Raw genomic sequence first — 26,747 nt, 5'->3', positions numbered from 1 at the left:
AGTTCCATTCATATTTCATTAAAAACAAAACAATTTAGATACATCATTACAAAATTTACATTAAGAGAATTTCAAACTACAATATATATTACAACTTTATACAAATTTTATACAAACTGCTCAAGACCCATTTTTTTACATGTCCATACATTTATGTGCAATATATACATCAAAAGAAATATTTACAATTAGGGTATAAATTATACCCGATGACTTCAAGCTGATAGTTCCTCACACCTCAAGACTCGATCACGCTGCTCCTCTAGTCTCTCAGATCTCTGCGACAAAGAATAGAAGCTATCGCTGAGTATTAGGACTCAGTGGTGCACAACATATTAAAATAATCTTATTCAAAATATAAATCACATTTATTCAAAAATTTGACTAAACATGAGCATTAAACACAAAACATGAATCATGAGATTTTAATGCAAACCAAGTTCATTTCGAAGTATCAAAATACATTTCATAAAACCCACAGTTAGATCATGCCATTCGAAACAAATAGAATCTCAATAGCCAGAGGCTAAAGAGATATCACATCACAAGGCTAGCTAGCTCAAATATATGGATATCCATTCACATCCTCTTCTACTGGCACACCTCAACACTTCTCCAGAGAAGGAATCAAAATTCGAAACTAATTACCCCCACTAGTCATGCTAGTGAGGTGTTCAAATATATGGTCATGACACCGTGGTTTCAAAACTTATCTTAACAATTTGCTAAACATTGTCATTTCAAATATACACAGTAACTTTTACAATTTAAATCAAAATATCATAAATAAGGTCACAATACTTTCAACAATTCAAAGCAACAGTAAAATGCATATTTCATTCATTTAATCAATGAATTTTTAAAGCATAGTGATGTTGTGCACAAACCTCAAGCGAGTCGCCTCTTGGCCTTGACTCGGTTCCTCAGGTTCTTTCCCAGTATTCTTTTCAACTGAAACACACAATTTTACAGTGTTTCAATACCATAACTTAGCATAAATCCAAAAATAAATTTAACTTCACTTTTACTTAGCTCTAACGTGCTAAATTCGACGTTCTTGAAATTTTGTGTTTCGGGTTACTATTCACTGCACTATTCAAGTCAAATTATTGACTTTCTAAGGCTTAATAGGTATGGAAATTCCAACTTTAACCACATACCACATTTTGGTCACCAAACTTGTTGGTTTTGGTCATTTTCTCAAAACTTAGGTCTTTTAGGCAAAATTGTCAAATTTTCAGTTTTGGTGTCCTTAATTGTACTGTTTCATTGGTCAGTTTACTGTTGGAATTTGGTAAAACTTTCTTCATAGAAAATGTTCCTTATTGTCTTAAGTTTATTCTCCTTTTTGAATCACCCCAATTGGAGTTTTGTAGCTCAAGTTATAAGCAAATTACTATTACTGTTCATGCTGCAGAATTTGGTTCTGCAGATTTGTTGATCCAACTTCATTCAGTAATTTGATCAAGTTAAGTCCATAATTTGGTCTAATTTTCTTCATATGAAATGTTATAATATGTCTTAGGTTTCCATCGGTTTAAGAATCGCCTAAATCGGAGTTTTCTAGAGAGAGTTATAGCCATTGAAACTTTACTGTTCATATGGCAATCTGCAGTTCTGCAGATTCAGGTCACCAACTTTGCTCAGTAATTTGATTGGGTTAATGGCATAATTTGGGTTGGTGTTCTTCATGAAAGTTTTAGATCTATATCTCATCTAACCCCTGGTAAAATTTCAGGTCATTTTGACCTGCCTAGCTCGAGTTATGACCAAATGAATAAACACTATTCATTTGGTCAGTTTGTGCAGAGGCAGCCTGCGATTTTCCGACTTCGGCCACTTTGTTCACTAGGTTTTAGTCACTTTTTGGGCAGGCTTCCTAAATGAAAATTGTGTCATTTAGTGCCTATTTTCATCCCCAATTGGTCCCATATCAATTGGACTTGTAAAATTTCATTTTTGGTCCCTCAAAGTTGACTTTTGGTCATGGTGCATACCCAATTCAAATTTGACTTTGATTCAAACACTTCTAACACACTTAATTAGGTCACAAATGGTCATTTCTTTCCTTAAATTAAGTCAAAAACATCATTTACCAATTTCTTAAATTTTCTCCCAAAACCCTAAGGGTCAAGAACCCTAATTCCTCAATTTCCTCAATTCATGAATTCTAAGTGTACAAGTCTCACTTACTTACTCAATCAAGCATGAGTACCTCTTTAATTCTAACAATTTCTATCAAACCCTAATTAATTTCATGCTGACCAACTATCATAAAGCTTCATACATGAGTGATTTCTTGAGTTTCTATGTAATTTGCTACTTATTCAAGCTCATTTCTATGCATTTTACTCAAATTAAGTTAGAAAGAGGGACTTACTTGTTGAGCAGAATTTGTAATTCCAAATCTTCACTTCTTTTTGATCCTTCTTATTTCAAATCTCTCTATCAAAGCCAAAGAGCAAGACCTTACTTTGGTGAGTATGAATTTTGTGAAGAAATAATAGGGTTTAAGAAGCTTAAATGACCATTAATGGAGGAAATTGAAAAGAAAAAGAAAGAAAAAAGAATGGGAGCCGGCTGAATTTTTTTAGGGAAGAAGAAATGACTTTTCCTTCTAATTTTTTAGGTATTTTAAGTGAAATTTTATGTATTTGACTTGGTAAAAAAAGTTGGGAAATTAAAATTGATTTTTGACATCACAATGATGTCATCCACATGATGCAATAAACCTTTTTCTTTTCCTTTTTAATTTTCTTAAATTTTTCATTAGTTCTTTAATCTAATCCTTGATTCAAAAATTTTTATTTCTCTGATTTTATTGGACAGTTAGGTCAGGAGTCAGCTCTCGGGGTCAATTGACCAAATTACCCCTCGCCGGTTCATCCCGATTTGCAAATAATTCAATATTTCTTCCAGCTCCCTGACCTAATTATTTGACTGACTTAACAATTCTTTTTTGTGATTTTCTCTTTTCCACTGTGTTCGTAATGGTCCTAAGGACCGCAACGTCACATTTTACGGATCGAAATTTGAGTTTAAAATGACTTCGCAGTCCTTCCCGAGAAGGTCACCCATCGCTATGACTCTCAGCTCGTTTAACTTCTTATGTTCTATTTTTCTTGTTTATACTTAACTAATTGGACATTACTAATTATTTGTGTTTATAGCTTCTCTAGTTGTCTTGAGTGTGGTTCTATCCCCTTAATTGTCCGGACCAACACCGGTCACCGGAACAGTGCAATATACCAGGCTATGCAATTAGGGGTGTTACATTTAGAACTCCACCAATGCCAGCAGGAAGAGGTTTACCATGCGCAGATGCATCTACATTCCATTTTAAACAAGTGCCAGTTGGAGGTTGCCAAAGAAAACTTGAGCGCTTAGGTCTGACCAACGAGAAGGATTTAATGCCATCTATAGATAAGAAAAGGTCCTGACTAGTAAACGGGAAGCTGGGAATGGAAGCCTTTAACCAAAGTGATGTCCTTTGGAAAATAGGGAAAAGCAAGTTCTCAGCATCTGCATTAATATCCTCGAAAATAAGCTTATTCCTACATAGCCAGATGGACCATAATACTATAAAGCCGATTTCAGTAATACTATTTAACATTTTCATATTTTAACTATCTTCGGAGGCTATGTATTTCCATTGATGTGTCTTTTGCATTGCATTATATTCATGAACATTGTAAAATACCAATCATTCATTGTGAATTGAAACCAAGCAATATTCTTTGACAATGTCATGACTGCTCATGTTGGCGATTTTGGCTTAGCAAAGCTCTTTTCTAAAAGCACCAACAGTTCTAATGAAGATTGAAGCTGCACAATTGGGGAGGAGATTGTAATTTGTGAGATTCAAGTTTAAGATTACGACATATCAAGTATTTTATTGAATTTTTTTAAAACAAGGAAAAATAGGTCCAGTTGCTTTTTAGAGGAAGAAGGCTTATCCCTGGAGTTAGAGACATAATTAGGTTGGTGACTTTTAATAGAAGAGGCATCTGTAAGGATTGGAATTAAATCTTTCATTACCAAATCTCTATTTTGAAGAGTGAATGAAATAAGTAGAAGTAGTCAGTTAAGATGTAAGTTCTCATCTCTACTATATGTTTCTTAATTGCAACTATAATATAGAATTGAAGATTTATGTATTGCAGAATACAGAATTGGCAGTGAGGCAACAACATATGAAGATGTGTGCAGCTTTGAATCATTTTTTGGGAGACTTTCATAGGACAAAGACCAACTAATGAATTATTCTTAGATGGTTTAGATCTCCACAACTTTATTAGAGATAAGCTTCCTGGATAAGTGATGCAGGTTCAGGATCCTAGGCTTATTGCAGCAGAAGAAATAGGGGAAATAGCCATAATAAATAACAGAAGTTAAGCAGGAGGTCAATGAGTACAAGGGAAGTCATAGGAACACTAAATGTCATCACAGAGCATTCCCTTGCGCAATGACTTATGGAAACCAACAAATTATAACCTACTAATAAGTGAATTTATTTATTTATTTACTTTTAAATACATTCTAATATAAGCTCATCTTGACTATCTTCATATTTGATTATGGTCTAGAGACTACTTTGATTTGCATTGAATTGCAGAGGCATAGGCTTGGGCATTATTCAAGCATCTGGGCCCCATTAAGCTGAAATTGTTCATCTCACTGAATTCCAGGAGCAAGGTGTTTTCCCCTATATAAATATCACTCTTCAGCTTGATTAAGGTTTTCTTATATGATTGTGTTGTTTGTATGCATCTGCTACTCAAGTCATCACTTTTTAGTTTCTTCAAACATTTTCCCTTTATCGTAAATGCTTGCATCCATTTTCAAACAACGTTATTTTTATTGATGGACTCCAGTGCAATAATGGCATTAGTATCTACTGGAACCTAGCAACTCACAAATTGATATAGAATTCTATTTTCAGTTTTAGCACTCAAAAAGTATAAAATTTTATGGTTTGGTTTCACTTCTCACATGTCTCTTTTCCTTTGGTTGTATTGATTCTTAGGTAAATTGACTTGAACTAGATAACAGAGGGTGCTTATTCTATAATTTGATGAAAATCATTGCAAGAAGAAATCAAGAAAATGAAAGTAAATTTGACATCACATAGATGCAATGGCAACAGATTATAGAAAGTATAAGAGAGGATAAAATTTTCAATAAAGAGTTTAAAAAATTCTCCAGACTTTGATGAAGCCATTCAGCAGTGAATCCCATCAATTCAAAAAATATGCACATTGAAATGGTATTTTTTGCCTAATTAGTTGGCTCTAACCTCTGTTCTTATGATTGAAACATCAAAATCTTGTAGCTAATAAGCAATTTGCAATTCCCAAATTTGCTCTTCTACTCATCCAACAAGAAAAATGGTTGCATGGTTTTTGGTTGAACTCAGAACAAGAACAAAGCGGTGGCCGGCGTGGTTTGAAGAAGATGGCAGTGCCGTTCTGACTTCTGACAGTCTCCTGTGGATGGATATCAGTTGCCTGGTTGCTGACATTAGGCCGTTTAGGCTAACTACTGGGGTGAATGAGCCTAGGCCTAAATAGGCCTTATTATTATTGTTATTATTTAGTTTCAACTCAACTAAACTAAGCCTTTATCCCAAAAATTTATTGGGGTCAGCTATATGGATTTTCTTGCTCACTCTAAACGATTTTGGATTAAATCCTCAGAAATATATTATACTTCTAGGTCATGTTGTACTACTCTCCTCCAAGTCACTTTAGATCTACTCCTTTTTTTCTTTCTATCCTCTAATCCAATGTGCTCTACTTTTCTAACTGGAGCCTCCGTATATATACACTTCATTTGACCAAACCATCTCAATCTCCCTTCTCTTAACTTATCCTCAATTAGCACCACTCCTACCTTTTTTCTAATACTATCATTACGGACTTTATCTAATATAGTATGGCCACTCAGCCACCTTATCTTAGACACATACAACTCCTTCATTGCCCAATACTCACTACCATATAACATGGTCGGTCGTATGACTGTACGGTAAAATTTTCCTTTTAACTTATTGGGAATCTTACGATCACATTAAACTCTCGTGGCATGTCTCCACTTCAACCATCCAGCTTTAATTCTATGACTAACATTCTCATCACATCGCCCATCTACTTGAAGGATTGAGCTAAGATATTTAAAGTTTACTTTAGGGCAATACCACTCCATCCAAACTAACTCCTTCCCTATCACCAGTTCGGCCTTCATTGAACTAGCAATGCATGTATTCTGCCTTCGTTCTACTGAACTTAAAGCCTTTGACTCTAGAGTATTTATTCAAAACTCTAGTTTTCTATTGACTCTTTTTCGCGTCTTATCTATTAAAACTATATCATCCGCAAACAACATGCACCAAGGGTGTGTGTGTGTGTCTATATATATATATATATATATATATATATATATATATATATATATATATATAAACTAATTATATACATTTTTTTATAATTTTAAAATATATTTTTATATTTATTGAATTTCAAATATTATATTAAAAACTTTTTAATTAAAATTTACATTCTAAAATTATTTATAAGAATCGAAACTAAATAAATTATGATGCAGTACAAATAAATTTGGGTCATAAACGGGCTAATTCATTTACGACACATTAAAAATAAGAGTTAAATTAAGTATTCTCACTTAATTTAATAAGACATGCAATAACTCGTTTATTTAATATAATTATTTTTTAGAGATAATTATGATATTGATAAGAAATCATATTTTGTTTTAGTATCAAGTATGCCATAAAAATTTTAAAAAAATATAAATTGTAGGATATTAAATGTAAAATTGTATTTTTATTATATAAAATGCATCACAATAGTTTTAAATATATTAAAACAAAATAGTTTAATCTATTAGTCCATTATATGTCTTATCAAATTAAGTAAATACCTAATTAAATTTTTATTTTTAGCATGCTATAAATGGATTGAGCCGTTTATAATTTAAACCAATTTATATTAAAATCAAACTTTTTTCACTATGTACCAAGTTGTGTCAAAATTTTCCACCTTTATTCAAAAATATTATTTTAGTTTTATTTTTGTAATTAATTTTTAAACTTTAGTTTTAATTATAAATTTGTAGTGAGATATCTGAAAATCAATTAAATATAAAATATGTTTTAAATTTATAAAAAAAAATAAATGTATATGAATATTTCCACAAACATATATCTAGAATTTCCAAGCAATAGGTGCAATTGACCAATGCTATACTTTGTAACACCAAGCAAAATGGCCTTTTCCGATTTACTAAAATAATTTATTGTAGTATATTAGCGTTTTCTTAATAACTTATTTATCCTTGAAAATGCTAATTAAACTAGGCAAAGCCCACGACAGAGACTAAAATATTTATATTTACATATAAAATAATTATTTAAAAATTAAGGATATTAAAACTAATATATATACTACAAAAGAATACCGGTTCACCCAGTAAGCACATGAATTTGCATAAACCCAATAGAAATGGAACTTCGAATTACACGCTTAACGACCCTTTGGCCTTCAATCCATCATTTTCAGGTCATTGTGTTATTCTGTACAAGTTTACTATGCTTGCAACCACCTACCGATTGTCTCAGGAATTTGGGAAATGAAACTGATCGACTGGCACTCCTGGAATTCAAATCCAAGATAGGCAATGATCCACATGACGTCATCAGCTCCTGGAATGATTCTGTCAACTTCTGCAAATGGCAGGGGATTACTTGTGGCCGAAAACACCACAGAGTTACATCTCTAAATCTGTACGGGCTGAGCTTGTCTGGAACCATTTCTCCGTTTATAGGGAACCTCACCTTCTTAAGGTTCCTCAATCTTCGCAACAACAGCTTCCATGGTGAAATTCCTCAAGAAGTTGGCCGCTTGTCCCGACTGAGACACCTGAACCTGACAGATAACAGCTTGAGAGGTGAAATTCCACTCAACATCACCTACAGCTCAGAGCTCCGAATCCTGATATTGGCTAGAAATAGATTTGTGGGTAAAATTCTCGATGAACTTGGCTCTTTGAAAAAGCTTGTGTCACTTGACCTCTACGGAAATAATCTCACTGGAGAGATCCCACATTCATTTGGAAACCTTTCGTCCTTTAAACATTTATCTGTAGCTGTCAATAATCTGGCTGGAAATATTCCAAACAAGTTGGTGCAATTGACAGGCTTAACTTTCTTCTCGGTTGGAGTAAATAATCTAATAGGTACAATCCCTGGCGCCCTGTACAATATCTCATCTATCAATGTCTTTTCGGTGCCAGATAATCAGTTGAAAGGGAGTCTTCCAGCGAACATAGGCCTCACTCTTCGAAATCTGCAAGATTTCTACATTGGTGGAAACCAGTTTTATGGAACTATTCCAAGTTCATTCACCAATGCTTCTCAGCTTGAAATATTTGACATCTCTGGCAACTTTTTCACAGGACAAGCTCCAAACAATTTTGGAGATTTAAGGGATCTGCAGCAGGTGAATTTCGAATTCAATTTTCTGGGCAGTAACACAAGTCAAGATTTGAGTTTTATAACATCTTTGTCAAATTGCAGCAATCTAGAAATTCTATCTTTTGCTAAAAATAATTTTGGCGGTGTATTACCTGCAGCCATAGCCAATTTGTCAACCAAACTGAGCCTATTAGGGGCTGGAGGCAATCGAATATCTGGAAGACTTCCATCGGAGATTAGGAATCTTGTGAATTTGTATGCATTAGGCTTGGAGGAAAACCATTTTTCTGGTACCATACCAATTTCTTTTGGGAAGCTTAGAAAGTTGCAAAAACTGTATTTGCATACCAACCTATTATCTGGACAAATCCCGCCATCCTTAGGCAACCTCAGCCAGCTATATGAACTACATTTAGGTGAAAACAAATTACAAGGAAACATAACAAGTAGTATTGCAAACTGCCAAAACCTGCAAGCTCTAGATATTTCAAACAATTTCCTTATTGGCTTCATACCCCCGGAGATCATTGGTCTTTCCTCTTTATCAACAATTCTCAACTTATCACACAATACATTGACAGGTCCCCTACCCCAAGAAATCCATAAACTGAAAAATATTAATGCGCTGGACGTGTCACAAAACAAACTGTATGGGGAAATTCCTGAGACAATAGGGGATTGCTTGATGCTGGAAAACCTTAACATGCAGGGCAACTTTCTCCAAGGATCAATTCCCTCAACCTTGGCTTCATTGAGAGGTCTCCAACATCTAGACCTTTCAAGAAACAATTTGTCGGGAAACATTCCGAAGGAGCTACAGAAGCTCCCCTTTTTGCAATATGTGAATCTTTCCTTCAATAATCTTGAGGGTGAAGTACCAAGAGAAGGAGTGTTCAGCAATACAACGGCAGTTTCACTTGTTGGAAACAAAAATCTTTGTGGAGATATCCCAGAACTGCAGCTGCCAGCATGCCCCATCAAGCGAAAGAAACACAAAAATTCTCCTCTTGCCATTATCCTTGCAACAGTTATCAGTTCAATTGTGCTTTCCATGGCGATAACATCTTTAAGGGTTTTGTGCTGGCGAAAATCAAGAAAAAATCCATCATCCAGTCCCTTTTGTTTGGATAAGCTCCTTCGAATTTCCTATAAGGAGCTTCACCAAGCAACTCAGGGATTCTCTTCAGAAAACTTAATTGGACAAGGTAGTTTTGGCTCTGTATATAGAGGAAGTCTTGATCTACATGGTGAAAGGATAGTTGCTGTGAAGGTACTCAACCTTCATCAACATGGAGCATCCAAAAGCTTCATTGCTGAGTGCAGAGCATTGCGGAACATCGAATCTTGAAATCTGGTGAAGATCTTGACATACTGCTCAAGCATTGATTTTAAAGGCAATGGCTTCAAAGCTTTTGTGCTTGATTTCATGGTGAATGGAAGTTTAGAAATGTGGTTGCATCCAAATGAAGATAGTAGTAGCCAGCCAAGGAATTTAAACCTTCTTCAAAGGTTTCGGGTCGCCATGGATTTGTCATCTGCATTGCATTACCTTCATGACCTTTGTGAAACACCAATCATTCACTGCGATCTGAAGCCAAGCAATATTCTGCTTGACGATGACATGACTGCTCATGTTGGAGATTTCGGATTAGCAAGGCTTCTTTCCAAAACCTCAAGCAACTCTTCTCAGGACCAAACTAGCTCCATTGGGATAAGGGGAACAATCGGCTATGTGCCTCCAGGTAAAAATCTTCTATACTTTTATTTATCAAATAACTACATTAGTCATGTATCTAATAAGAATGGAATTGCGCGTGTTTGCCTTGCAGAATATGGAATAGGTGGCGAGCCAACAACATATGGGGATGTGTATAGCTTTGGAATAATTTTGTTGGAGATTATCACAGGACGGAGACCAATTGATAAAGTGTTCACAGATGGCTTGAATCTCCACAACTTTGTTAGGTCTAAGCTACTGGGACAAGTAATGCAGGTTCTAGATCCTAAGCTTATTGCAACAGGAGAAGTGGGAGCAGAAGAATTTGTTGAAGACAATGAAAATGAGAGCGATGATGGTCAAACAGAAATCCAAGAAAATAATGTCAATGTTGAAAATATGAAATTACAGGGAAGTAATGTGCAAAAATGTGTTGTATCAGTCCTTAAAATAGGACTCGCATGCTCGGCAAAACTACCAGGAGATAGAATGAATATGACTGATGTCACAAGAAAATTAAACATTATCACAGAGTCTTTCCTTCATGCAAGTGCTCACAGAGAACGGCAAATTGTAAACCAAAATTAAGTATGAGGTTTTTTTTTTTTTTTTCGCACACATGCTGATTGATGAATCCTATCCTATCTTCATATTTGCTTAGCCCAAAGATTACTTTGATCATTTGGATATTGCAGAGGAATATGTTGTGGCATTCAAGCATCTAGGCCCCCACCAAACTCAATGATGTGGCCCAACCGCAAGTGCACGAGTCGTACAAGTAATATAGAAAAGATATCGTTCCCACGAAGAGTTGTGTTAATGATTGAATTTTTGATATAAAAGTTGACTAAATCGAACTATTTTTGAAATTAAAGCAATAAATTGATGGGTATTGGAGTATGAAATCTATATGTGCAAAATTAATAATCTATTCAACTATGTAATGATTTAACTAAATTTGCATCAAATTAAAATAAGTAAATTCAAATATGGCAAAATTTAAAATGGCAAGCAATTAAATTCAATTGGAAATTAACAATGATAAAAAGGCGATTCCGAAGTTCGGAATTTCATATTTAAGCTATTTTGGGATTTTAAATTGGTTATCCAATCTTGTGGAACTTACGGGTTTTAAGGAGATTAATTCTTAAATCCTTTGAATACCCTTTCGAGTGAGACAAAGAGTGCCTTAATCAATCTAATCCTACTTTCGTGGAGTTAGAGTTAATTAAGACCCATTAGGTTCTTTAATTAATCTGTGAATCCTCTTAATCCTTAGTCTATTTCTAGATCTAAGTTAATTAAGTCCAATTTCTTGATTATCTATCACAAGGCCTTCTCCTTTCGGTGCCTCAACCATGGATTAAGAACATTACTTAATGGGATCCTACACTAAGCATGTCATTAAGCACACAAGAAATGAATAAAACTCATTAAGACCACAAAATATGGATTACCCAATCAAAATCCACAAAATGTCTCAAATATTACATACCTTACTCCAGAATCTATTTAAAACTACTCACTATCCATAATATTTACAAGATATTCTGAGTTTATATGGAAATAAAGCTTTAATCTAAGCTAAGAAACAAGAAACCCAATACTAGAAAGGTAGGAAAAATGTAAGAAAAGAAAGAAATATCCAAATCTGGTTGGAAATTGTGTGGGAGACAATTGTGACTCTTCAGCTGCTGCCCTCTCCTTTCCCTTTTCTTCCTCTCTTTTTTTTCCTCCTTTTCTAAAATGGGATATGGGGCTATTTATAACTTTTTCTGACATGGAGCCCTAAAATGGTGTGTTTGAGGTGAGATTTTCTGAGGGAATCTTCTGCCAGCTCATTAATGAAGTCTTTGTGGGGTTACATAAGTGGACTGCATGAGTTATGCAGTCCCTCATGCAGTTTTCGGCTGGTTTCTGGCTCTCTTATACGAAACTGCATGACCAAGCGCATAAGTTATGCACAATTCTATGAGGCTGCATAAGGGAGGCACGAATCTGCATAAGTTATGCGGCAACTTATGCACAATTCGGCAGGTATTGGAACAGTGTTTCTTCTCCTTATGCAGATCTGCATAACTTATGCAGCAAGTTATGCGCAATTTGGTTAATGCATACTTCAACTTTGAAACTTGTTTTTGACATCTTTGGCTGCAGAAATCATTCCTCAAAAGTAAAATTTCTTTTTAGTCCTTCAAAAACACCATTTTTCCTACAAAACAAAGTAAAATTTACAAATTAATCCAAAATGTGGCAATTATGAAAAACTATCTAAATGACTAATGAAATTAGCTAAAAGTAATTAATAATCAAGTAAAATGGCTATGAAATTAAACCTAAATGACTATGCAAGATGTATGCATCAAATACCCCCAAACTCAAGCTTTTGCTTGTCCTCAAGCAAACTTAAAAATGTAATGCAATTCCTAGGGGTGCCTTATCCAAAGAGCTATGAAAATCACCTATTAAAGTAACTTAACACACCTTTAGCCATACCAATAATCCATATACCCATCCTTCAAAATGCAAAGAATCTAATGCTTATCCAAGCTTTCACCGCTTAGCCATCAAGTCAATTATCATTCAAAATTCCAAAACCAACCAATCACAAGAGAAAGTCATGCTCAAAAGGAATTCTAGGACAATCAATAGTCAAAGTGTCTCTATATAGAATGATGGAATTAAATGAATGAATGGATAGTTTTCCAATCCCATAGGCAAATTCCCTACTCCTATCTCCACTAATGTAGCAAGTACTATCAAGAGATCAAAGGTCTTTTTAGGGATGTAATGGGGCTATGGGGTTCAAAATGAGGCTAAGAAGAAAAATGGGTAAAAAGGATTCAAAGCATGAGAATATTTCCAATCTTGACAACATAAGGTACACTTCTTATTTTATTATATTTTTTTCTTTTTCTCTTTTTTTTTTATATATATATATATATGGAGGAGAGAAATACACAATGAGAATTGTCAAGTGTTAGTATAGTTTACAAAACACATAAAAATGGAGGGACATTTTGATACTTTAAACTTGTATCTTGCGTTTTCTTTTGATGATTGTCCCTAAAAATGCCACCCCCAAACTCATTCCTTTTAATACGTTGGGTGGATTTCTTTCAATTTGAATGACAATAATGAAAAGTACATATACTAGCACTTTTACAAGATGACAAGCATTTCTTCTCCCTTTTATTGTATTTTTTTTTCTTTTCTTTTTTTCTTTTTTTTTTATTTTATTTTTTTATAAAGTGTACCTAATATTCAATTATCCTCATGAAAAGGGTTGGAGTGTTTGGTTCATTGGCTAGGTAGCAATAAGGATTTCAAGAAAAATTAGGGATAAAAAGGCTCAAAGGGGTTTGCAAGGGTCAATTTTAATTAGGAAAAGGGCCAAAGAGTTTAAAATGAGAAGGTTTAAATCAAAGAATGCCTAATCATTTCTCTTTTCAAGTACAAGTTGGTATTTCGCCTTGAAAGGTTTAGAAAATTTGTTCTAGGATTGGTGAGACATCATTTGACTACCTTATATCCAATAACTCCCTCTAAACATTCCAATCTCTAAAGGACTAGTTGGGTGGCTTTTTGGCTAAGAAGATATAGGCAAGGGATAAATACTTCAAAACCTTGCACCTCTTAGGAAACTTTCAATCTACAAACCCAACTAAAGGTAAGTCAAATCACTCTCATAGGCAGCTTTTCAATACTCAAGGGATTTGGCAAAAGATTTTAATGCATGATGCATGATTCCTAAAAATGAGCAATGCATTAACTAAATGGAGGAAGTCTATTTGTGTGCAATGTGTACAATTTCTAAGTGATGTATAATATGTGTGTGAATGTATTATGTATATGTATGTATGAATGTATATGTAAAATATTTACAATATATGTAAATGGAATGGGATGAGATGTTCTTATACTCAAAATATGAAAAATGCAGCAAAAATCAAAATGTGCACCCCCAAACTCAAAATTAGACATTGTCCTCAATGTCTCAAGTAGTGCATTATCAAAACTCAAAGTAAACAGGAATTACCAGGAATTGTGAAATTTAAGAGCAAAAAGAATGAGTTACCTGGTATAGAGCAGATGAGAATTCAAGAGATAATGGGGATGCATAAGAAGCTGCACAGGTTATGCAGAATAAAGTGCTGTCCAGAATAGGTGCATAAGGAGGGTAAAATGTCCCTCTATTTTTATGTGTTTTGTAAACTATGCTAGCACTTGACAATTCTCATTGTGTATTTCTCTCCTCCATATATATATAAAAAAAAATAGAAAAAGAAAAAAAAATATAATAAAATAAGAAGTTTACCTTATGTTGTCAAGATTGAAAATATTCTCATGCTTTGAATCCTTTTTACCCATTTTTCTTCTTAGCCTCATTTTTGAACCCCATGGCCCCATTACATCCCTAAAAAGACCTTTGATCTCTTGATAGTACTTGCTACATTAGTGGAGATAGGAGTAGGGAATTTGCCTATGGGATTGGAAAATTATCCATTCATTCAATTCCATCATTCTATATAGAGACACTTTGACTATTTATTGTCCTAGAATTCCTTTTGAGGATGACTTTCTCTTTTGATTGGTTGGTTTTGGAATTTTGAATGATAATAGACTTGATGGCTAAGCGGTGAAAGCTTGGATAAGCATTAGATTCTTTGCATTTTGAAGGATGGGTATATGGATTGATGGTATGGCTAAAGGTGTGTTAAGTTACTTTAATAGGAGATTTTCATAGCTCTTTGGATAAGGCACCCCTAAGAATTGCATTACATTTTTAAGTTTGCTTGAGGACAAGCAAAAGCTTGAGTTTGGGGGTATTTGATGCATACATTTTGCATAGTCATTTAAGTTTAATTTCATAGCCATTTTATTTGATTATTAGTCACTTTTAGCTAATTTCATTAGTTATTTAGTTAGTTTTTCATAATTGTCAATTTTGGATTAATTTGTAATTTTTACTTTATTTTGTAGGAAAAATGGTATTTTTGAAGGACTAAAAAGAAATTTTTCCATTGAGGAGTGATTTCTACAGCTAAAGATGTCAAAAACAAGTTTCAAAGTTGAAATATGCATTGGCCAAATTGCGCATAACTTGCCACATAAGATATGCAGATCTGCATAAGGAGAAGAAACACTGTTCCAATACCTGCCGAATTGTGCATAAGTTGCCGCATAACTTATGCAGATTCGTGCCTCCCTTATGCAGCCTCACAGAATTGTGCATAACTTATGCGCTTAGTCATGCAGTTTCGCATAAGAGAGCCAGAAACCAGTCGAAAACTGCATGAGGGACTGCATAACTTATGCAGTCCACTTATGCAACCCCACAAAGACTTCATTAATGAGCTGGCAGAAGATTCCCTCAGAAAATCTCACCTTAAACACACCATTTTAGGGCTCCATGTCAGAAAAAGTTATAAATAGCCCCATGTCCCATTTTAGAAAAGGAGGAAAAAAAAAGAGAGGAAGAAAAGGGAAAGGAGAGGGCAGCAGCTGAAGAGTCACAATTGTCTTCCACACTATTTCCAACCAGATTTGGAGATTTCTTTCTTTTCTTACATTTTTCCTACCTTTCTAGTATTAGGTTTCTTGTTTCTTAGCTTAGATTAAAGCTTTATTTCCATATAAACTCAAAATATCTTGTAAATATTATGGATAGTGAGTAGTTTTAAATAGATTCTGGAGTAAGGGATGTAATATTTGAGATATTTTGTGGATTTTGATTGGGTAATCCATATTTTGTGGTCTTAATGAGTTTTATTCATTTCTTGTGTGCTTAATGACATGCTTAATGTAGGATCCCATTAAGTGATGTTCTTAATCCATGGTTGAGGCACCGAAAGGAGAAGGCCTTGTGATAGATAATCAAGAAATTGGACTTAATTAACTTAGATCTAGAAATAGACTAAGGATTAAGAGGATTTACAGATTAATTAAGGAACTTAATGGGTCTTGATTAACTCTAACTCCACGAAAGTAGGATTAGATTGATTAAGGCACTCTTTGTCTCACTCGAAAAGGGTATTCAAAGGATTTAAGAATTAATCTCCTTAAAACCCATAAGTTTCATAAGATTAGATAACCAATTTAAAATCCCAAAATAGCTTAAATATGAAATCCCGAACTCCGGAATCGCCTTTTTATCATTGTTAATTTCCAATTGAATTTAATTGCTTGCCATTTTAAATTTTGCCATATTTAAATTTGCTTATTTTAATTTGATGCAAATTTAGTTAAATCATTACATAGTTGAATAGATTATTAATTTTGTACATATAGATTTCATACTCCAATACCCATCAATTTATTGCTTTAATTTCAAAAATAGTTCAATTTAGTCAACTTTTATATCAAAAATTCAATCATTAACACAACTCCTCGTGGGAATGATATCTTTTCTATATTATTTATACGACCCGTGCACTTGCGGTTGGGCCACATCAAGTTTTTGGCACCGTTGCCGGGGACTATGACAACCCTCATGTGACTGCATATGCTCAACATTTAGAGGGAAGTCCACCATTCATTTCTGCTCCAGTTTTTCAACTCACACAGAAGGAAAAAGTCGAAGCTAAGCAACCATCATTCAAGGAAGACACTCTGTGTCTCCTCATCAGGAATACATCTTCTTATTAAACCATCACAACATCTCCTAAAGAGTAAAGGATCATCCCATCTATAAAATTTTGCCTCATGAAAAAACTTTTTCTTTTGTTGCTATGTCATTCCTAGAGGTAAAACTCCACAAGATAGATAATTCACCAAGTCTGCATACCAAGGTAGTTTAACAAGAGAGAAAAGTTGTTCATCCAAGAAAAACTCATCAATAGGGACTTCATCCATTTCTTCATCATCCAATTTTAACCTACTAAGATTATCCGCAACTACATTTTCAACTCCCTTCTTATCTCTAATCTCCAAATAAAACTCTTGTAGCATCAGAATCCATCTAATGAGCCTAGGTTTAGCCTCCTTTTTACGGAGTAAATACCTGATAGCAGCATGATCTGAAAATATAACCACCTTTGAGTCAATAATGTAAGGTCTGAACTTTTCTAATGCAAAGACAATTGCTAAAAATTCCTTTTCAGTTGTTGCATAATTTGTTTGAGCCTCATCCAGTGTTCTACTAGCATAATAAATAGCATAAGCCTTTTTGTCATTTCTTTGACCAAGAATAGCTCCAATTGCATAATTGCTAGCATCACACATAATTTCAAAAGGTAGGCTCCAATCGGGCGGTTGCATGATTGGTGCAGTGATAAGAGCTTGCTTCAACCTGCAAAAGGCATCCAAACACTCTTGGTCAAATACAAATGGTATGTCATGACTTAACAAATTAGACAAAGGTTTGGCTATTTTAGAAAAATCCTTGATAAAGCGTCTGTAGAACCTGACATGTCCTAGAAAACTTCGAATTCCCTTGACATTGGTAGGAGGAGCCATCTTCTCTATCACTTCAACCTTGGCTTTATCAACCTCTATTCCTCTGTTAGACACCAAATGTCCAAGCACTATCCCTTCCTGAACCATGAAATGACACTTTTCCCAGTTTAACACAAGGTTAGTATCTGCACATCGCTGCAAAACTTTAGAAAGGTTAGCCAAGCATATGTCAAATAAAGATCCATAAACAGAAAAGTCATCCATAAAAACCTCCATTATATCTTCAATGAAATCTGAGAAGATTGCCATCATGCACCTTTGAAAAGTGGCTGGTGCATTACACAACCCAAATGGCATCCTCCTATAAGCAAAGGTTCCATATGGACAAGTAAAAGTAGTTTTCTCTTGATCATTTGGATGGATAGGGATTTGAAAAAAGCCTGAGTATCCATCTAAATAGCAAAAATAAGAATGCCTAGCCAGTCTTTCTAACATTTGATCAATGAAGGGAAGTGGAAAATGATCTTTTCTAGTGGCAATATTTAATTTTCTGTAATCTATGCACATTCGCCAACTAGTACTGGACTCACCCAAGTACTGTCTGAGATAGGATATATGATCCCTGCATCAAGCAACTTCAAAATTTCCTTTTTAACAACTTCTTTCATATTTGGGTTCAACCTCCTCTGATGTTCAATAGATGGCTTACAATTTTCTTCCAAAATAATTCTGTGTATGCAAAAGTGTGGGCTTATTCCCTTAATGTCATCTATGGTATATCCTAAAACTTTTCTAAATTGCCTCAACACTCTTAACAACTTATCAGCCTCTAAGGTACTTAAATTTGCATTTACAATTACTGGATAAGTGTTATTAGTGCCAAGAAATTCATACCTGAGCTGAGAAGGAAGTTGCTTAAGTTCTACCTTAGGTGCATCTTCTTCCTTGAATGATGGTTGCTTAGCTTCGACTTTTTCCTTTTGTGTGAGTTGAAAAACTGGAGCAGAAATGAATGGTGGACTTCCCTCTAAATGTTGAGCATATGCAGTCACATGAGGGTTGTCATAGACTATGCCTCCTCCATGAACCAAGCAATTTTCAAGTGGATCTTCCGAATATCTCTTTCTGAAATGTTCTTCAACCAGCTCATCAATGATATCAATTCTCAAGCAAGTATCAGCTTCAGAATGATGCTTCTTCATAGTGTTATTAATATTGACAACCAATTGATCTTCACCAACTCTAAGAGTCAATTTTTCTCCCTTAACATCAATCAATGCTCCTGCTGTAGCTAGAAAGGGTCTTCCCAAGATGATTGGGATATTAGAATCCTCTTCCATGTCTAAGATGACAAATTCAACAGGTATATAGAACTTCCCAACCTTCAGAGGCACATTCTCCAAAATCCCTTCAGGATACTTAATTGATCTGTCAGCTAACTGAAGAGAAATGTGGGTTGGCTTAAGATCTCCCATATTGACCTTCTCATAAATGGAGAGGGGCATAAGGCTAACACTAGCCCCTAAATCACATAAAGCTTTTGTAGAACATGATTCCCCAATGTGGCATGGAATTGAAAAACTCCCTGGATCCTTGAGCTTTGGAGGAAGTTTCCTTTGGAGGATAGCACTGCATTCTTCTGTCAAAGCTACAGTTTCATTGTCTTCAAGTTTCCTCTTGTTTGAGAGAATTTCTTTTAAGAATTTTGCATAAAAAGGCATTTGGGAAAGAGCATCAATAAAAGGCACATTTATGTATAGCTTCTTCAAAACCTCTAAGAACTTTCCAAATTGCTTATCAAGCTTGACTTTTTGAAATCTTTGTGGAAAGGGAAGTTGTGGCTTGTAAGGCTCTGGAGGTATATACTTCTCTTCCTTCTCTTCAATTTTCTCTTTACATTTTTCTGCACTTTCTTTCTCACTTTCTTGTTTTTCACTCTTATCAGTTTCTTTCTCATTTTCTCTCTTCTCACTATTTTCACTTTTCTCATTTTTTTCACTCTTCTCATTATTTACAACTTTCCCACTTCTTAAATTAATAGCTTGACACTGCTCTCTTGAGTTTTCTGGTTGACTTGGAAGTTTTCCAAAAAACTTGGTACCTGAGGAAGATGCTTGTTGTGCAATCTGATTTTCCAGCATTCTGTTATGTGTTTGCATCTGTTCTAGCCTTGCTTTCATCTCTCTCATCTCTTCATCATGCTTAGTTTGGTTAGCAAGAATCTGTTGTAATAAAGCTTCTGTGGTGGAACTTTGTTCTTGCTATTTTGGTGGAGGTGCAGGATTCATGTTTCTTTGCTGAAAATTAGGCAATGGTTGCCTATTTTGCTGATATGGGATTCCTTGTTGCTGTTGTGGTTGAAAATTCTGATTTGGAACTTGACTTTGCTGATTTCCCCATGAAAAGTTGGGATGATTCCTCCAAGTTGGATTATAAGTTTGAGAGTAAGGATTCCCCATTTGTTTGTTTCCATAATTACCAACATATGCAGCTTGCTCTCCATAGTCTACTCCACAGCTGGTTGTTCCTTCTGCATAAGCAACTTGTTGTGAACTTCCAAATGATGATGATGAACTAACCAACATACTTAAATCTTCCATCTTCTTAGCCAAAACATTTGTAAGTGCATCAAACTTTGCATTAATCATGTTGAATGGATCAAGGTCATACATTCCAGCAGCTTGCCTCTTTTGAGTTGGAGTTGGTCCTCTTGTACTACTCCAAAGATGAGTATTCTTTGCAATTTTCTCCAATAGCTCATAAGCTTCATCTTCATGCTTCATAATAAATTCTCCTCCTCTTTGAGCATCAATAATCCCTCTGATTGCAGGAGTAACATTGGTGTAAAAATTCTGGTTTATCATCCATTTCGGAATGGCATGATGTGGGCATTGTCTCTCTAATTCCTTCCATCTCATCCATGATTCATAGAGAGTTTCATCTTCTCTTGGTCTAAAAGCTGTCATTTGATTCCTCAACTCTTGAGTTTTTCCAGGTGGAAAATATTGTGCAAGAAATGCATCAGTGAGTTGCTCCCAATTTGTAATGGAGTTGTGAGGTAAAGAATCAAGCCAATCCAATGCTCTATCTTTCAAAGAGAATGGGAATAGCTTCAATCTTGCTGCATCATCAGATACTCCTGGTTGCTTTTGCATGTCACAAATTATAGCAAACTTCTTTAGATGTGTGTGTGGATTTTCATAAGGATATCCCCTAAATTGAGAATTTTGAATCATTTGAAGAACTCCAAAATCCATCTTGTAACTATTTGCATCAATTCTTGGTCTTGCTATACTTTTCTCTCAAGTCATCAAAACGAGGAAAAGCATGATCCATCATACTTCCCCTAGGCACATTAGCATTTACAACTTCTTCACCTTGGGCTACATTTTCATTGTTTCGATTATTTCCAGCATTACCGCCACCAATTCTAATTCTTTCATCAGCCATGTCTGCTTCAATTTCAGTTTCTCTCAAAGCTTCTTTTCTTTTTCTGGTTTCTTTCTTGTTGGCTTTACAAAATTTCTCAATTTCAGGATTAAACAATAAGGATGTGTCACTTGTGCTTCTAGCACTTCTCATAAAAGATTAAAAGTACCTGAAAAAGAACAAACAAACACAAAATGAAAAGATAACAAAGATAAAACTATAAATAACTAAAATAATCAAGAATTCAATCTTAAACAAACAACTCCCCAGCAACGGTGCCAAAAACTTGATGTGGCCCAACCGCAAGTGCACGGGTCGTATAAGTAATATAGAAAAGATATCGTTCTCACGAGGAGTTGTGTTAATGATTGAATTTTTTATATAAAAGTTGACTAAATCGAACTATTTTTGAAATTAAAGCAATAAATTGATGGGTATTGGAGTATGAAATCTATATGTGCAAAATTAATAATCTATTCAACTATGTAATGATTTAACTAAATTTGCATCAAATTAAAATAAGCAAATTCAAATATGGCAAAATTTAAAATGGCAAGCAATTAAATTCAATTGGAAATTAACAATGATAAAAAGGTGATTCTGGAGTTCGGGGTTTCATATTTAAGTTATTTTGGGATTTTAAATTGGTTATCCAATCTTGCGGAACTTACGGGTTTTAAGGAGATTAATTCTTAAATCCTTTGAATACCCTTTCGAGTGAGACAAAGAGTGCCTTAATCAATCTAATCCTACTTTCGTGGAGTTAGAGTTAATTAAGACCCAATAGGTTCTTTAATTAATCTGTGAATCCTCTTAATCCTTAGTCTATTTCTAGATCTAAGTTAATTAAGTCCAATTTCTTGATTATCTATCACAAGGCCTTCTCATTTCGGTGCCTCAACCATGGATTAAGAACATCACTTAATGGGATCCTACACTAAGCATGTCATTAAGCACACAAGAAATGAATAAAACTCATTAAGACCACAAAATATGGATTACCCAATCAAAATCCACAAAATATCTCAAATATTACATACCTTACTCCAGAATCTATTTAAAACTACTCACTATCCATAATATTTACAAGATATTCTGAGTTTATGTGAAAATAAAGATTTAATCTAAGCTAAGAAACAAGAAACCCAATACTAGAAAGGTAGGAAAAATGTAAGAAAAAAAAAGAAATCTCCAAATCTGGTTGGAAATGGTGTGGGAGACAATTGTGACTCTTCAGCTGCTGCCCTCTCCTTTCCCTTTTCTTCCTCTCTTTTTTTTCCTCCTTTTCTAAAATGGGATATGGGGCTATTTATAACTTTTTTTGACATGGAGCCCTAAAATGGTGTGTTTGAGGTGAGATTTTCTGAGGGAATCTTCTGCCAGCTCATTAATGAAGTCTTTGTAGGGTTGCATAAGTGGACTGCATAAGTTATGCAGTCCCTCATGCAGTTTTCAGCTAGTTTCTGGCTCTCTTATGCGAAACTGCATGACCAAGCGCATAAGTTATGCACAATTCTATGAGGCTGCATAAGGGAGGCACGAATCTGCATAAGTTATGCGGCAACTTATGCACAATTCGGCAGGTATTGGAACAGTGTTTCTTCTCCTTATGCAGATCTGCATAACTTATGCGGCAAGTTATACGCAATTTGGTTAATGCATACTTCAACTTTGAAACTTGTTTTTGACATATTTGGCTGCAGAAATCATTCCTCAAAAGAAAAATTTTCTTTTTAGTCCTTCAAAAACACCATTTTTCCTACAAAACAAAGTAAAATTTACAAATTAATCCAAAATGTGGCAATTATGAAAAACTATCTAAATGACTAATGAAATTAGCTAAAAGTAATTAATAATCAAGTAAAATGGCTATGAAATTAAACTTAAATGACTATGCAAGATGTATGCATCACTTAACTTTTGGATCTCACTGAATTTCAAGAATAAGTGTTATATGAACATCAATTTTCAGCAGATAAACCTCAAGTTCTACCTCGTGAACTGTCTGCGAGGCTTTTCTAACGTTTCTTTCAACTAAATTTAAAAATCAGAATGTGTAAATCAATAACTGTCACCAAGTGTATTATTTCTTGTGTTATGATTATGTTGTTGGTGAAAGCAAAAATTTCATTCCCTTTAGAAAAGGAAGTGAAAACAAATTTCTTGGAAATGAATTACTAGTTTGAGAGTAAGATTTTCTCATCTCACATGGGAGAGTGCAGGAATGTGTTGTTTCACATCAGGTGGGAATGTGGCAAAACCATGGGCAAAAATGGAGGCCGATTTAAAATCAACGTTAGCCATTTTGACATTAAAGCTGGAGCCTAAAGAGAGTGGAAGCCCAACATCTCAAAGATGGGAGAGTGACTCCCAAGTCCACATTCTCTCAGGCCTAGTCTTGAAAAAGACAATATTAGAGCAGGCAGGCGTTGATTCAAAGTTTTGGCGAATCCAAATCGCAGGACTCCCCAAAGATTTTGATTGAATTTGGTTTCAATTTGATATTTTTAAAATTTTTCTTTTTTGTTTTAATTCTGTTTTGCCTGGAACCAAACCAGTTAATTTTGATCCAATTCAAAGATGTTTTTGTTCAATTCGATTTTGTTTGGCTTCGGTTTTGGATTAAACTGGTCCAATTTCAATTCTGAATCAACCTTTGGCCAGGTCTAATGTAGAGAAAAATGGAAGACTCTGTCTATACTATGGGCAAGTATTGATAGGTTAAGTTTGAAAAATTGAAAAATCAAATAAACCAAAATTTATAGGAGAAAAAACTGAAATGAAGCAAATTAGATAGAAAATAAAAAATTAAATGGAATTGAATCTATTGACTTAGACTTTATGTTGACCTTGATTCATTTCAGACCCAATTTCTTTTATATTTTTTAATTTTAATTTTAAATCTAATAATAATTAATTTAAAAATATATATATAAGGTTTAGTTCTTTTAATTTTTTCGGATGGAATAAATTGATAAAAATCTATAACGGATAGAAATCTATTCGTTGATAATCTGTATTTTTCTTCTCTTTTACTTTAATAATGATCATTGATATCATTTAAGAGTGAATTAATTTTATTAATATACACTGTTTGCATTTAAAAAAATAATGAAATAATGACATGCCATAAATTTAAGGTAATATAAATATATATTCAAACAAAGTGTCATATAAAATGTGAGTGTTTAAATCTTACAAATTAATATATATATATATATATATATATATATATATATATATATATATATATATATATATATATATATATATATTTATTGGCATTGCAAAACTTTATCATAAATATTTAGAATATAATTAATTTATAAAAAAATATTTAACAGTATCATAATAAAAATTGATTGAAATTGACGATCTGAAATTTTTGGTCCACTTAATTATTTTAAGAAAAGTCATGAATTTTTCTTAAAAATATATAATTTTCTTTTAACTAAAAAAATATAAACTCATTAATGTTAATTTTTTTTTTAAATATTTCATTTTAATCTATTAACTTTAATTTGTATTACTAATATCACTTAATTTTTATTTTATTTAAAAAAAGCTCCTTTAATTTTTAATAATCAATAGAAGGTTTTTAGGTTATTAGCATAATTACAGCAATTAGCATAATTATAGGAGATTTGTGTAGCATAATTACAGCAATTAGCATGATTATAGGAGATTTGTGTAGTATAATTACAACAATTATTATTCTTCTCTAAATTAGCTCATATTCTCATGCATAAATAGATGTAATATCTCTGTAAATAAGACACAGACAAATACATAATCTTTTCCTTCATTACTCGTATTCTTTCTTCTAATATAATATCAGAGCCGTAAAGCTTTTATTTCTTGTTTCTGGGGTCTCTCTTCTCTCTCTACAACCTGTTCTGGTTTATTCTTTCATTCCTGTTATTATACCATTTTTTTTTTCTCCTCATCTTGTTATTAATGGAGAAATCTGATATTTCAAAACCTATTGCAACAGTTCTGACTGGTTCCAACTATAATCTTTGGGTTCAATGAATGAAAAGTTTTTTGATAGGTTACAAGCTTTGGCGCATTGTTACCGGAGATATCACTACGCCGACAAAAAAGAACGATAAAACTGATGCAAAATTTGCTGACCATCTTGAGAATTGGATCGTAAAAATCATCAGATCATCACCTGGTTTCACAATACCTCTGTCTCGTCCATCCACATCCAATTTACTAATTATGACTCTGCAAAAGAAATCTGGGATTTTTTTGCTAATCGATATCAGACCACTGGACTTGCCCACTATTATTAGTTGTGGACTACTCTTCATAATCTGAAACAAGAAGCAGGTCAATCTGTGAATGATTTTCTTGCCCAGGTCCAATCCATTTGGAATCAAATATCTCAGGCCAAAATCAGTGAAGATCATCTTCATCTCATTCAAGTTCTAATGGCTCTTCGATCAGAATATGAGGCCGTTCGAGCGTCCCTGCTACATCGAAATCCACTCCCATCATTGGATATTGCTATTCAAGAGATTATTTTTGAAGAGACTCGTCTCAGTTTGGATAAAACTCCTCAATTTGAAACTGCTCTTGCAACTGCTCGATCCTCACATCAGAAATCTAGCAATCAACTCTGTAAGAATTGTAATCAAATTAGTCATGCTTTTGTATATTGTCCTACTATAGAATGCAGATATTGTCATGGTTACGGTCATATTCTTGAATATTGTCCCACACGCCCTCCAAGACCAAAAGGAGGGCATTCTAAATTCAAGAATGTCTCAAAGCCTGGATCTTCCTCTGTCACTACATTGCGTCATCGAGGTTCTCCGCCATCACCATGAGTGATCTTGAGGCACTATTCAAACAGGTTATCTCTTCTAATTCTCCTGCTGTCATGTCTGCCACTCCAGGTAATTCTTATTGGCCTTTTGACTTTGCATATTGTAATCATATGACCACTAATCTTAAATTCTTGTCTTCTGCAAAACCTGTATCTTCCTTACCACCAATCCATACTGCAAATGGTACTAAAATGAATATCACACACACTGGTCATGTGTCTACCTCAAATCTTCATCTCCCTGACACCTATTATATCCCTAATTTGGCACTCAATCTTATTTCTGTTGGTCAGTTGTGTGAAAAAGGACTAAATGTTATTTTTTTCTCCCCATGGTGTCTAGGTACAGGATCCACAAACGGGACAGATTCTTGGGAAGGGTCGCAGAGTGAGTCGATTATTTGAGCTTGCATCTTTACATCTTCCTTAGAGATTTGTGTCTGCAGCTACAATCCCTAATTCTTCCATTCACCAATGGCATCTTCATCTTAGTCATGCTTCTACCAGTAAAATTCAACCTTTAATTTCTCGTGGATTATTAGGATCTACTAAGTTTGAGTCATTTAATTATTTAAATTGTCAGCTTATAAAACAACCTGCATTATCTTTTTCTCATAATAATACTACTTCAGACACTCCTTTTGGTTTAATTCATTCTGACATTTGGGGTCCTTCTCCTATTTCTTCAATAAATGGTTTTCGTTATTTTGTGATATTTATTGATGATTATTCTCGGTTTACTTGGATATATTTTTTGAAATATCGATATGAGTTATCACAAATTTACATCACATTTGCAAAAATGATTAAAACTCAGTTTTCTTGTGACATTAAAATTCTCCGAATAGACAATGCCATGGAATATCGAGATTCTTCTT

The 26,747-nt window shown here is 34.1% G+C and overlaps 1 non-coding gene and 1 pseudogene across 1 annotated transcript; both read left to right on the top strand.

The window, feature by feature from the left end:
- Positions 1-7,502: 7,502 nt before the first annotated feature.
- Positions 7,503-10,797, top strand: LOC110666983 (putative receptor-like protein kinase At3g47110; annotated as a pseudogene).
- A 9,683-nt stretch (positions 10,798-20,480) lies between these two features.
- Positions 20,481-20,588, top strand: LOC131173499 (small nucleolar RNA R71). Its single transcript, XR_009143815.1, has one exon. It is a non-coding gene; the product is annotated as a small nucleolar RNA R71 (small nucleolar RNA).
- Positions 20,589-26,747: the final 6,159 nt, after the last annotated feature.

The sequence above is a fragment of the Hevea brasiliensis genome, chromosome 14, assembly GCF_030052815.1.
Source record: "Hevea brasiliensis isolate MT/VB/25A 57/8 chromosome 14, ASM3005281v1, whole genome shotgun sequence".
In the NCBI taxonomy this organism is placed as follows: domain Eukaryota; kingdom Viridiplantae; phylum Streptophyta; class Magnoliopsida; order Malpighiales; family Euphorbiaceae; genus Hevea; species Hevea brasiliensis.
This window is presented reverse-complemented; position numbering and strand designations above follow the sequence as displayed.